Source organism: Rhipicephalus microplus, chromosome 1 (assembly GCF_043290135.1).
Source record: "Rhipicephalus microplus isolate Deutch F79 chromosome 1, USDA_Rmic, whole genome shotgun sequence".
Taxonomy (NCBI): domain Eukaryota; kingdom Metazoa; phylum Arthropoda; class Arachnida; order Ixodida; family Ixodidae; genus Rhipicephalus; species Rhipicephalus microplus.
Genome location: NC_134700.1, coordinates 162,819,344 through 162,831,587, shown reverse-complemented (window position 1 = coordinate 162,831,587; position 12,244 = coordinate 162,819,344). Strand labels below are relative to the sequence as shown.

General features: G+C 45.4%; 1 long non-coding RNA gene across 1 annotated transcript in view; it reads right to left on the bottom strand.

Annotated features, from left to right (window-relative positions):
* LOC142768934 (uncharacterized) overlaps positions 1 to 12,244 on the bottom strand; it is an 87,527-nt gene that overhangs the window by 13,569 nt on the left and 61,714 nt on the right. The window lies entirely within an intron of this gene.

The following is a 12,244-nucleotide window of genomic DNA, read 5'->3' as shown; positions in this document are numbered from 1 at the left end:
TCTAAAATGCAGCAGCAGCTCTGAGAAGCGACAGCTGATCAGAATACTCCTCTTCACGAGTTTTGACGTCGTACATACTCAAATAAGTGTGATATGACGTTCCTCTTCACTGCTGCCAATGACTAACATCTCGAAGTGAACTGCTGTGTTGCATCAGCTCGTTTTATTGCGATAGTCATTATATGGACACTTCCGGCTGGATTTCACCGCCGGCGTATGCGTGGGCGTCGGTGTCGACGTGGACGACGGCGTCGATGTCATGCACCGTATATGTATACGTATCTATGTATATGTAAACGCAAGAAAGAAAAAAATATTAAAAAAAACTGCGGTGCGCAGGATCGCACGTGCGACCTGCGCATCGTGAATGCGAGGCGTTGACCAATTAGCCACCGAGAGGTTTATTTTCACTAACCACTAAGTAGGAACAAGACCGTGCTTTCTTAATCAAGGAGGAAGCCTTGAAGATATACAATGAACAACAATGAAAAGATCACTCCTGTTAGCATCGGTTTGAAAACTACACTCTGTACCTTCAGAGATTAGAACACATCTATCAATTTCTTTAAAGGAAATGTATGGCCAGGGGAATAGTACTGGTCCTCACTGGAAAGGCTCAGTGCCATGGTTGGATACATGCTACTCATTAGTTTATGTGTAGGGTTTAACGCCCCAAAACCACAATATGAATATGGGAGACACCATAATGAAGGGCTCTGGAAATTTTGACCACCTGGGGTTCTTTAACGTGCACCCAAATCTGAGCACACGGGAGTACATTTCCGCCTCAATCGGAAAGCTACTAATGAGTTCAAAACACATGTCGGCCTGTTAAAGAAACGACGCAATTGCAAGGATTTTTTCTCCCCAGCCGTAGTTGTTAACCATTCCACGGAGGGGACTGTCGGCGGCTAGAAATTTGCGGTGCATTGCTTAGCTATAAACCACCCACGCAAGCTTCTTGCAGAAGACAGAGGCCACAACTTAGAGCAGAGCAGCACATACCCCCGTGTGCCACAGGCGATATAAAGCAGCAGACTCTCCCCGATTGTCTATTCTGACCATTTGCATCCACTCTTGCTGTCGCGGCCCAACGCTTCAATTTGGCCATCGTGGAAACTTCCTTTCGGTCCATTTTGCAAGCGTCCGTACTTGCATTCTATTGCACCTTCTCTAAATCACAAGAGATTACTTTGATGTTCGAAGTGTTGCATTCTATGCAATAACTTCAAGTGCCCCTCTTGTGTCATCGATTAATTACTCGAAGGCAACTGCTGAAGCGTTCAACTCTGACATTGAAACCTTGTTACCAGCTGTTTCACTGAAGTTTGGACGATTCGTAGGATCCGCTGAAGCATTAAACTCCGATTTCACAACCAGGTTACTCGCTGCTTCAGTGAAGTTCCAGCTATTCGTGGGATCTGTCGAATCGCTGCACTCCGACTTCAAAACCACATTATTCACTGTTTCAGTGAAGTTATAGCTGTTTCCAATGCTCGTGACATTTTCGCCCTCTGTGCTAGTGTCGGCTTCTGTTTCTTTTGCAGATAACCCAACTTTGGCCCTTGCAGCGATCTCTGCATGTGACGTGGCGTGACAGGTGTGGCTTCCTCAGTCTGCAGATAGACAAAATGTGGCTGTTGTCGGGAAATGGTACTGTAAGATATGTAGTTAACTTGCCCCCTCAAGGGATCCGGGAGGGGGTGGCATAGTAAAAGAGCAACGGCAAGGAATCACATATGTAGATCCTTGGTCTGGAAAGGCACAGGCAAGACTTAAAACTGAAGTAAGGCGTTCCGAGCTGCCGTGATCCTCAAGTGGCTCTATGGACAATGTTTCATTGGTGCTAGAGCTCTGGTCTTGGCAAGCGTTCAGTACGTCTGCTGTTTCATCAGTATTTAAGGTCAGCGAAATAGCACTTTCCTCAGGGTAGGCATGGTCGCTTGTCTCCAACTGGTTTGGTTCAGCTTTCACATAGCGTTCAGGCGACTTGTCGAAGGATTCTCTTCTGATGACTCTGGATGGTATAACTGCTCAGGCGATGGTTCTGTAGCGTCTGGTGATTTTTTCAGTGCCTTCTTTCGTTCTTCCTCATTGTAAGTAAATATGGTGGGAGTGGCATTAGTCTTAAGTTTCTTCCACCCATCTTTGTGGGCTTGCTCAAACATCGACGGCTCGAAGTGTGCCTCGCATATCTCGGAGCAGTGCATCGGGGGTTTACTTGCTGCACCTAAATAGCCACCGAGAGGTACCTCGTTCGATGTGCAAACGGCAAGCTATTTATATCTAGCATTTACCGCTGTTGGCGGGCTTCTCGGGGAGAGGGGGAGAGACTATCGTGTTTTTAGCTTTATCAGCAAGATGGCGCAGTAAGCGCGTGACAGTTCTCGACTCTCACGCGTACTTTGGCCCACGTATAGAATAAGGGGCTCTACGCTCGATCGCGCGCCCTTATCTTGTAGTGGGGAGAATTGTGCGCCTTGCTAGTTTGAGTTTCGTCGGAAAGATTCTGTTGTTACCTGGCGCACAAAGGTCCCTGCAATCGTTGCACAGCCCCCGTTTGCGAAAAGGGCGCACTTTTCAGACAAAGCGAAGTAACAACTGAGACGCTTATTTGCGTTAAGCTGTATGTGTGAGTATGTTTCGTGCGTTTGTTGTGCGTGAAAAACCTGGGGCACGTTTCCACCTGCTTGCCATTCTGCGTGCGACCTTTGTTGCTATCGGAATCATTGCTTCGCTTTTGCGGCCAAGCTGTGACTTTTCTGAATGCGAAGCATTTCTTAGCGAACTTCGACAACATTGAGCGTGTCCATCCATTTATCCATCCATCCATCCATTTATCCATCCATCTATCCATCCATTCCCTCCATCCATCTCAACCATCCCATCCATTCCATCCATCCATCCACCCATCCCATACCATCCATCCCATTCTATCTATCTATCTATCTATCTATCTATCTATCTATCTATCTATCTATCTATCTATCTATCTATCTATCTATCTATCTATCTATCTATCTATCTATCTAGCCGCATACGAATTTTAGCTAGCTCACCCGGCCGTTTGGAACATGGCATCGATAATAAATTGGTGGGGTATAACATAACTGTACAAGAAGCATAATTTATTAGTCATAACATAAAAATATTGATATGTGTGTCATGAAAGTCATGGGTTATCTTTTATGTTGTTCTTGATCTTGCGTGGTTTCATTCACACGATATATTGCTAAACTGGTATGGTATGACATGAATGCACTGCATAGCGAACATAAGTGACAGACCCTAACGTGGAAATCTTGACATGAATGTCATAATTTTGAAGTTGTGACAACCTATGAATATACAACACTCTCATGCTGCGCTCGCGGTCATTTAGCTAGCTTTAAGTACACCAAATTTGGTATTACGGGAAGTGAATGGGTGACGAAGGTATATAACTAGTGCAAACATGAGAGTTCTGAGATGCGTGTCATGTAAGAACATGACTATATGCCACGCTCGTGGTGCGCTTGCGGCCGTGTTGCTAGCTTAACATTTACCAAATTTCGTATTAGCTGACACGAACGGACAACGAAGGTAAATGACGCGTCCAAAGATGATAATCATGACATGCGTGTCATGTAAAAGATGACTACATGCTATGCTCATAGTGCTCTCGCGGTCATTTCACTAGCTTCACTTTACCAAGTTTGGTATTACGTGACGTTAATAGTTGACGAAGGTACATGAATGGCGCAATAATGATAATGATGACGTGTGTGCCATGCAAGAACATGACAACATACCATGCACACTGATGATGCGCTCGATGCTGTTTTACTGGCTTTCTTCTGTCGTGCTTTTTTTCGCGCCATACGCTTGTTAACTCATTAATGAAGCTTGTTCTTGTTCACCCATTAACTGTGGTGCATACCCACTTCAGTCATAAATCTTCATCGTCGTCCGCTGCTGCATGAAGAATTAGCACAAAACTCCTTGCAAGTGTTTAGCGGATACCACGCTTCTCAGAAGAATGACGAAAAGTAGCATAGGGAATGCTGGCCTATTACCAAAAAATATCATTATTATAGTCATAGAGAGTATCAAGCAGGCATGCTAGCAGTAGTTACTCAATGAGTGTTTAAAAAGGCCCTGAAAGGCCGCTTTTCTAGTTTTCGCTTTGACTGTGGTGGCCTTGCATGCGGGCCTGGCGTTTTTTTTTTCATAAAAATAACCATATTATGCTCGTTCTAGGATTGGTAAATATGTCAACATTGAGGAACTTCGATTGCCAGTTCTGACTCTGGACCACTCACAATTCTCAGTATTTTGTGTAAGAGAAATGAACTTAAGAAAACTGGTAGCACAACGACACACGAAATGTAGAAGACGTACGCTATAGCCAAAAGCCTGCATCCCGACACAGTTTTTCAGCGGATTTGAGGTCACAAATGACAGTAAATGCCCCACCTGATAGCATAGCGCATGCAATGTATCCGCAGACTGCTTTATCATTATTACACCTAGCGACGAGTAATCCACAGTGTTCACTTAGCAAATTATGATTTGGTTATCCAAGTAAACTTAGTCTGTAAATAGTAACTCTATCAATTACACAGTATTGAGTCTGGCATACAGTTTACTATTCCGATAAACGTTACCAGATCTGCCGAAACATTCATTCATTGCCTTCGACAGGGTAGTACCTATAGAACGTGATTCCTGTGGGGGATGAAAAAATAATGTTCTACGTGTTCTATAGGAAGAGTCTAGCAGATAGAGCACATTCTTTTAGACTGTACACGTCATGATGCTTCTCGAAAGACACTTTTAGAAAAAAACAATACTGTACGCATAGGCGGCCACTATCATTCGCAAAAAACCCATGGCCAACATAATATTTTCAAAACCTTCTTTCGCGCGCTAGTACAATTTTTAAAGAATAAAAAAGTATCGCAAAAATACTAAGCCAAATAAAAAGAAATTGCTCGCATGGTTAGTTATCGATAGGTGGTCTCAGTTACGTGTTATCGCAATTTTGGTTGTAGTTTGTACTATGAATTGTTTGTTTCGTCGGACATGACAGTGCGGAAGAGGGAAACAATGCAAGGGTTCAAGCTGTGACCCGATGGCATCTCCGTTGTGCGTGAATCAATGTTTTGTGAACTCTTTTGTTATGTGAACATTACTTCATATTGAAGTACGGGGCTAAGTGCGCGAGTTTATGTGTCCACCTAATTGTTGTTTTGTTATTATCCATTACTTTTATAACGACAACTTATGCAAAAACAGAGGAGTAGCGGGGTCAGCCATAAGCATAAATATTTTCTTAAAGGGCCTCTGAAACGCTTTTTCCATGGAATAGATTGACTAAAAAAGCGTATTGCCACACGTATACAACGCCACAAAATTTTAAGAACCCGTCCAGCACGAGCGGAGTTACAAAATTTTGTCGCATGGTGCAATCGCATTCTACCTTCCCTCTTTTCGATGAAAACGCTGAACGCTAAGCAGGGAGGTTGATGATGATTAGTGGAGTTTATTGGCGCAAGGGCCAGATGTGGCCAAAGAGCGCCAGAACGATGATAATGAATTGTACGATGTGCAGTGTAGATAAAAGAGATATGATGTGGCTGTAAATGGGCCTAAAAAACAGTCGCTGTAGGTGCGTAAAATATATATATATATATATAGTAAGATTATGGCAATGACAATTGATGTGTGCTATGGAAACATAAAATGGTTTAAAAGTGATATGTATGTGAAATAAAAACTTGGGATGGAGCACCAGTGCCTCGACAGAACCCTTAAAACAAGAGCATGGAGGCCTGGGCTCATTAAAGGCTGCTATCACAGCGGTATCCTCTGGACAGAGGATGCGCTATGAACCTGTTTGGCTAAAACATTCAATGTTGGGCTAAAAACATTCAATACTACATCCTTTAAAAAGCTTAAAACAGATTTTGCATCGAAAAGCGGCTCTTCGCCGAGGAACATAATAGGATGTAGGGGAAGATGATAGCGGTATGCTAAACCAAAGTATTTCTTTCTCTCACTTTCAGCTTCCGGACACTCCAGGAGGACGTGGAGGACGGTTAGCCTCTCACCACATCTACCACAAGTAGGAGGCTCATCGCCCGTCAAAAGAAAGTTATGAGTACCATAAGTGTGTCCTATTCTGAGGCGACAGAATAGGACATCAGTTCGCCGTGTTCTTGTAGCGGAGGACCAGTAACCCAACCGCGGCTTAATCAAATGAAGCTTATTATTTATTTCTGTGTCCCACAAGCGTTGCCAGTGGTTTCGCAGTTTCTTTCGTAGAAAGGGTTTTAAATCTGTTGCAGGGACAGTAGCGGTGGGGTTAATAGCGCGCATTATAATTGACGTGGCCATTTGGTCAGCTAACACATTGCCCTCGATACTTCTATGGCCAGGTACCCAGCAAATAGTGACATGCTGGTTGGACATATACGCTGTACACAGAACGGAATATAGCTCAATTATTATCGGATTTCTGAATCTGAAAAGGGATCTTAATGCATTTACGACGCTTAACGAGTCTGTGAATATAATTGATTTTCGTATGTTTGATTTCCGTATATGCTTCACAGCGGACAATAATGCATAACCCTCAGCCGTAAATATACTTGTTTCCGGGTGCAGCACGCCGGATTCCGAGAAGGATGGTCCGACGGCTGCATAAGCCACCCCTGCATGCGACTTAGAAGCGTCAGTATAAAACTCTACGCATGAGTAGTTGGACTGGAGTTCTCGGAAATGCATTTTGATATGTGCTTCTGGTGCATGTTTAGTGATCTCAACAAATGAGGTGTCACAGTGTATAAGCTGCCACTGCCACGGCGGTAAAAATATCGCTGTGGGCGTAGGACAGAGTTCCAGCAGCGGAACACCCATTTCCTCACATAGGTTTCTCACACGCAAGGAGAACGGCTTTCTCACTGTGGGTCGATTATGGAAGAGGGTGGCAGCGGTCGTATCGTTTATAGTTGAATAAGATGGATGCTTGATGTTTGCACGCACCTTTATAAAATATGTGAAACTGCTGTAGGATCGCTGCAGGTGAAGTGACCACTGATTCGACTCTACATAGAGGCTCTGGATCGGGCTTGTCCTGAAAGCACCGGTTGCAAGTCGGATACCCAAATGGTGAACGGGGTCTAGGATTTTTAATGCACTTGGCGTTGCGGAATGATAAATTATAGAGGCATAATCAAGGCGCGACCCGACAAGGCTTTTGTATAACTTCAAGAGGCACTTTCGATCACTACCCCATGTTGTACGTGATAGGAGCTTTAGGAGGTTCATCGCTTTCAGACATTTCATTTTTACATGTTTAATATGGGGAATAAACGTGAGCTTAGAATCTAAAGTAGTTCCTAGGAATTTATGCTCGCTTCTCACAGAGAGTTGGTCTCCCTTGATCGTAATATTTGGAAGTGGCATTACCCCTCGTTTGTTGGAGAAGAGTACGCAAGTACTTTTCTCGGTGTTTATTTTAAAACCATTCTCATCCGCCCATTTAGAGAATTTATTCATTCCAAGCTGCACTTGTCGTTCGCAGATAGACATATTGCACGATTTGAAACTCATCTGCACATCATCAACATACACCGAATAAAACATCGTACTTGGAATGACTGACTGCAGGGAGTTCATTTTTACAAGAAAGAGTGTGCAACTAAGCACGCCCCCTTGCGGAACACCAGTCTCTTGGGTAAATGATCTAGAGAGAGCATTTCCCACTTTTACGCGAAAGGTTCTGTTAGACAGATAACTTTTAATTGTGCTGAGCATGTTCCCATGGATGCCCATGGCGGCAAGATCGCGTAGAATCCCGAATCGCCATGTGGTATCGTACGCTTTCTCCAGGTCTAAGAATACTGAAAGTACAAACTGCCTATGAATAAATGCATCTCTGATGTATGTCTCTATGCGAACAAGGTGGTCTGTTGTCGACCTCCCCTCTCTGAAACCACACTGAAGGGGGTCTAGTATACTGTTACTTTCTAGGAAGTGGGTTAAGCGCCGGTTTAACATTTTCTCATATAGTTTGCACAAACAGCTTGTTAACGCTATTGGCCTGTAGCTGGCGGCCAAGGATGGGTCTTTGCCTTGTTTAAGTACCGGGATGACTATCGCTTCTTTCCATGACAATGGAATATATCCAGCTTCCCACATGGTATTGAAGAGGGTTAGGAGCGTTTTTAGTGCTTCTGGGTGAAGGTACTTGATCATTTCGTACGTTATACGATCGCCACCTGGCGCCGAGTTGTTGCAGTACGCAAGAGATGCCTTAAGTTCGGCTAATGAAAATGGGCAGTTGTAAGCCTCCCTGGAGGGACGTTTAGTATTAAGGGGTTGCCGCTCTTCGCGTTCTTTGAATCTTAAGAACGTTTCTGTGTAGTGCGATGCACTCGAGACGCATTCAAAGTGTTCGCCTAGGCAGTCTGCCTGCTCCTCCAGGCTCTCCCCTTGGCTACTTACCAAGGGTAGGGGGTGTGACTCCCGACCCATTAACTTCTTTACCCTATTCCAAACCTTCGTTTCATCGGTGTAAGAGTTTATGCCGGAGATGTACCTATTCCAACTTTCTTTCTTTGCAAGACGACGCGTTCTTCTGGCTTGGGACTTAACCTGTTTGAAATTGTTGAGGTTTTCAGCCGTCGGGTAATTTCGGAGTAGTCTCCAAGCTTTATTTTGTCTATTGCGTGCTTTCCGACAATCGTCGTTCCACCATGGGATGCGACGTTTATTGGTCATTCCGTTGGTCTGCTTGATACATTTCACTGCAGCGTCAATAATAAAACTTGTTAGGTATGCTACAGCATTGTCTATATTAAAATCAGCAATCTCATCTCCGTCTAAAAATGTAATTTCTCGAAATAATTCCCAGTTGGCTGAATTGGTGTTCCAGCGAGGAAAGTCAGGCGAGCGTGTATCTTCTTTTGTTAACTTTAACATAATCGGGAAGTGGTCACTCCCAAAAGGGTTCTTGAGAACGAACCACTCCAGGTATGGAATTATAGCACTCGAGACAATACTCAGGTCAATAGAAGAGTATGTGTTATGTGCAGTGCTATAATACGTTGGTTCTTTTTTGTTTAGTAGACATGCACCTGACGAAAACAGAAAGTGTTCTATTAGGCGTCCTCGTGCATCTAAACGGGAGTCGCCCCAAAGGGGATTATGTGCATTTAGATCACCAACGACTATATATGGCGGAGGAAGTTCATCAATGAAGCTTTGAAATTGTGTCTTTGAAAGTTGATAGCACGGGGGAATGTAAATAGAGGTAATTGTTAGTAGCTTCCCGAACAGCACTGCTCGGACAGCAACTGCCTCAAGAGAAGTTCGGAGGTTTAATTGCTTACAGGCAACACCTTTATCAACTACTATAGCGACACCGCCTGACGAAACAGCAGCGTCGTCACGGTCTTTGCGGAAGATGGCATAATGCTTTAGAAAGTTTGTTTGTGTGGACTTGAGATGTGTCTCCTGAACACACAGCACCTTTGGAGTATGTTTATTAAGAAGTTCTCTAATATCATCCAGGTTATGGAGAAGTCCTCTCACATTCCACTGTAAGATCTGTGTATCCATTTTAGATGTTTTGTGCTGTGTGTTCAAGGATGGAATGTTAGCTCACGGACCCTTTCCAGGGGCCATGACACGAGATTTTTCTTTTTTAGATCGGTCGACGGAGTCGCGCCGATCCTTAGGCGCTGACTGCGCCCTCACGCTCGGTGTTGTGTCCATTGCCTCTTGCGAGGCGCTGGACAGGCGCTCTTGCGAGCGCTGCATTTGTTTTGAGGGCCTCGCCTCAAAAGACGAGACCTTCGGGGCCCCCAGCCCAGAGGTTGGTGGGTCTTTCTTAGATGGCGGAGCAGCACTGGCTGCAACCGCCGAGGGGGCGAATGGCGTCACCGCTGGCTCACTACGCGTGTGCCAGACAGGCGCCAGGGGCCGTCGTGGCGCTGCCCCCTGACGCGCCACTTCGGCAAAGCTAGTTTCTGGTAGGCAGGACACCTGCCTTCGTGCCTCCTTAAATGAAATATTTTGTTTTACCTTAATTGTGACAATTTCCTTTTCCTTTTTCCAGCACGGGCATGACCGCGAGTATGCGGCATGTTCCCCATTACAGTTCGCACAGTGAAGAGAGTTTTCACAGGCATCTGATGTGTGCTCTTCAGCACTGCATTTCGCGCAAGTTAGGCGGCCTCGGCATTTCTGTGAACTGTGGCCGAATCGTTGGCATTTAAAACATCGGAGGGGGTTTGGTATATATGGCCTAACTCGAAGCTTGATATACCCAGCCTCAACGGAGTCGGGCAGTACACTTGAATTGAAGGTAAGTATCAGGTGTTTAGTGTGGACTTCTTTGCCATCACGCCTCATGCTGATTCGTTTTACGTTTATGACATTCTGTTCGCTGAAACCCTCCAGGAGTTCAGCCTCTGTCAGCCCTAACAGGTCATCATCTGAGACAACGCCACGGGTGGTGTTCATGGTTCTGTGTGGGGTTACTATTAATTTGTTATCTCCGAATTTCACAAGGTTAGGCAATTTTTCATATTGTTTCTGGTAGCGGAGCTCCAACAGGAGGTCACCACTTGCCATTCTCGAAGCTTTATATCCTGGGCCAAAGATTTCCGTCAAAGACTTTGATACTAGAAAAGGTGAAAGTGTTCGCACTGATTTACCGGGTGTGTCAGCGTGAATAACATGAAATCGGGGAAAAGATACTTTCTGGTTACCAAAAAACTGGAAAACTTCATCGGTGCGCCCTCTTTTCTGAGGGCGATCAGGGAGTGGGGGGAAGGAACAAGCCATATGTAAATGCTTACTTTCGGCAGCGGCGCCAGCCACCCACCATGGAGTCCTACAAGGGGACGCTGGAGGGTCTGTAAGTACAGGCCCCGCAGACGCCAGCTGTACGCCACCACTATAACCGAATATGGTGTATCCAAGGTAGGATAGCCACACAGGGTTAACCCTTGCCGCCAGGAAAAATCGGAAGTAAATGGAAGAGAGAAGAAGACAGGATAGATTTAAAGACGAGAAAAGACTAAGATATATAGAGAGAGAGAAATAGGAAAAGGCGACTACCGATTTCCCCTGGGTGGGTCAGCCCAGGGGTGCCGTCTACGTGAAGCCGGGGCCAAAGGGGTGTGTTACCTCTGCCGGGGGGCCTTAAAAGTCCAATCACCCAGCGTCGGCTCAACCCCCAGGATCCCCTTTTCCCCGGACACGGCAAAGCCACGCACGGCTAGGCGTGGGAGGGAGTAGAAACTCCCCCGTTAGCTCGGGTCCGTGGTGTCGCTACACACCAAACGCCTGCTTGCACAGGCGCCCCTGCGGGGAAAGCAGGGAGGCATGACAGGGGCAAACAAAATACGCCGTGCACGCCTGCTAACCTCTAACACTTTTTTCTTTTTTTTCTTCGAATAAATGGTTGTGCCAGTGTGATCGCACGCGCACGCGTGGAGATGTTTCGGCCTCCCGCGGCGATCCCTGTAATGACCGAGCCCGCTGCAAATTGCTGATAGAAAGCCTTCTACGAGTAATTTTTGAGCGTGTTCCGTCATTTGTCGAAAGAAGGGAAAATATTTTTCAGCTGTCTTTGACAATTTTTCTGAATACCTGGCCGCGTGCTGCGCTATAATAGTTCGCTCACGTGTTCTTGGAAGCCTCTGCTACCAAGCGGCGGTGTTTTCGGACCCTGCTCAATAAGTGTTACAGGACTCCTTTACTTACATTTCACAAAAAAAATTCTTGCTATAAACAAACATAGACGCTGGCGTTCATGTACGAGCTTGCTTAAAGATTCTGTTTCTTTTTATATTTAAAATAGTGACCAAAACAGATTGACATGTGGAGTTTAACGTCCCAAAACCACCATATGCTCATGAAATACGCCATAGCGGAGGACTCCGGAGATTTCGAGCACCTGGAATTCTCTAACGTACACCCAAATCTGAACACACGGGCCTACAACATTTTTGCCTCCATCAGAAATGCAGCCGCCGCAGCCGGAATTCGATCCCGCGACCTGCGGGTCAGCAGACGAGTACCTTACCACTAGACCACCGCGGCGGGGTGATGACCAAAACAGGTCATTGACACATGTACCTCCATATATTGAGGTGAACATGAACATGCACTGTTCGAGGCCTTCATTTTTTCCTCCGACAAGCCATTAGTAAAAGGCGCATCGGGCTATTATGGGAGATCCAGGCCA